Raw genomic sequence first — 2544 nt, forward strand, 5'->3', positions numbered from 1 at the left:
AAGAACAAACGGCAACGTTCTCCCAACAGATTAGCTTTTTCTTCCCATATTAGGAACATGTTGATGTTAAATGTCCTCTTCTCAAATGAATCAGTACCTTCAGTGATGCCACAATGCACAACATGTTTGGGGGTCAAAAAGTACCACATGTCACTGCAAAAACATTATACAATCAGTGAAGATTGGGAGTGGGTGTATTATGATGCGGGGCAAGTAATTGAAGGAAGGATTAATGCAGAATCGCAAGCATTTTTGATCTGGAGTGATGGAGATGGCCATTTCAGCAAGACCGTTAAGCCAAACAGCCAAGAAAACAGGGTTCCAAAAAAAATGAAATGCAACCAAAAAATGTATGGCCAGTGTGGAAGAAATTAGCAATCCACATGATTAGTTTTTCCATACTGAAGATGTTTTAGAGAGGTTATCACCAACAGAGGCTTTCATATCAAGCTTTAAATACATTTTAATAAGCATTTAAAAGCACTTGTTCTCTTACATTTCATTTCGTTAGACAATTTATGGACAGCTATGGTTTGATTTCTTTGCCATGGACTGAATGGATTTTTACCAACATCTATTGCAAATCCTGTCAATATTGCCTTTGGAAATACAGCTATTTAGAGAATATTTTACGTCTAATGCTGTATTTATGTCAGTTTTAGTACAGTAAACTCCGCATTTACTTCTTGTATCACCAACTGAGATTCAAACAAGCATTATCTCGATAGAGGACAAGACCAATCATTGTTCTGGCAGTATCTTGTCTTGCTCTATTTGTTGTCGAGGTGACTACACAACTATCACAGCTGTATGTCGAATGCAAAGCTCCCATACAGTAACTATTTACATAGCCAAAAAATATATATATAAATCAATGATGGAAGACATTCCAGTCAGCAATCTGCTTCAAGTGTCTCTCTGCTGTTGCTCGGGACCAGGCCCTTCATGACCACATGTGAGTTTTGTCCCGTTAAAATGTGCAGCTCGTCAGTCACGTGGTCTTCCTATGCGATTTTCCAACCGGATCGGTGATGATGACTGCCCCCCAAGCAGCCAGACCTGTCAGGGCGACAGTAGAACATTTGAGGCTTTCAGATTGCATCGGGTAAAAACAACGCGTAAGCGGTGCTAAGACTTACTTGCAGCGAATGTGAGCTGTGCCACCGTCCCCATGGAGGTAGGAGCTCCCTGCTTCATTACCCTCCTAGCTGCGTTGAACACATACGCCGCAGACAGAATCAGACCCCCACCTGAGACGGCCCTGCAGCCCCAGCAGTCCTTAAAAGCCTGGAGGGACTTCGACGGAGCGGCGGTGGCCTCGGGAGCATTTGACATTGTAAGTGCAGGGCAGCTTGTTCGCTAACGCTGACGGCTAAAAGCGATTAGAACCAAAACTGATGCATCTGAATTAAGATCGGCTTCTAGTTCCGGTTCAATTAGAACGCCACAATTAAGGATTCAATTTGTTAAGTTTGCAGGAAGCCTTCTCAGCATGGAAAGGTCGAGTCGGTCAATTGTTTCCGGGATAATAAGAGGTTGTATTTTGCTTCCGCTCTAGTTATTTTCAAAATAAAAGCATTATTTAACTACCTGTGTAGATGTTTTTATGTAGAAAAGGGCTGTGTTAATCCAAAACTTTTGGGACCCCACCCCCCCTCCTATGTTGAGCTTAATTGAAAGATAAAGTCTCAGCAAAAGGATTTGGATTACTTTTCTTAAAGATGCTTAAATTAATTTAAAAAAAATATATATATACATATATATATATATATATATCAAATTATTCAGCAATTATTCAGCATTTTCAACATTTTCCTCTATTTACACCATTGTTTAGTTTGTATTAATAAACACCTGAGTGAAGTTGCCCCCCCACCCCACCTTCTTCAATCAGACAAAATTGGTGTCAAGCATTTGTGCTATGTTTGTGCTGGTTTGTGCAGCAAAAATGGTTTGTGCTGCTTTGGCTTTGAAGATATTAATGAAAGGTTAAAGGTCAAAGATCAACCAGCCCCCCTACTTTTGTGAAATCAGACAAAATTGGTGTCAAACGTTTTGCACAAACCAGCACAAAGGTATTCGAGTAAATTGACACCCATTTGGTCTGATTTGAGGAAGGTGGGGGGGCTGGTTGACCTTTGATGACCTCTAGAAACATTTCTTTATATCTTTAAAATGATAGCACAAACGAAAATTTTTGCTGCACAAACCAGAAAGTAAGCTTGAAACTTTTGTAAAACATTAATTTATTTTATACATTTCTTAAACTTCAACCAAAGATGATTTCGTTTTGCTTGTTTTCAAAAGAACATTTTAACGCCAAATTTGAGAGTTTAAATCACTTTTAGATCACTTTTATTTTAAAGTGGCTTAAAAATAAAAAGAAACATGAAAACATAAAGCAAAATCTTAGTCAAGGTAAAAAAAAAAAAACACAAAAATTGACATTCAGAATAAGCCATGCTCTCTTTAGCAAACAAAAGTAATGTTGACTCAGCTGTGCTGACTTTGGACTACTGAACCCGAAGAAGCGCACGACGTTCA

The sequence above is a fragment of the Xiphophorus hellerii genome, chromosome 13, assembly GCF_003331165.1.
Source record: "Xiphophorus hellerii strain 12219 chromosome 13, Xiphophorus_hellerii-4.1, whole genome shotgun sequence".
NCBI classification, from domain to species: domain Eukaryota; kingdom Metazoa; phylum Chordata; class Actinopteri; order Cyprinodontiformes; family Poeciliidae; genus Xiphophorus; species Xiphophorus hellerii.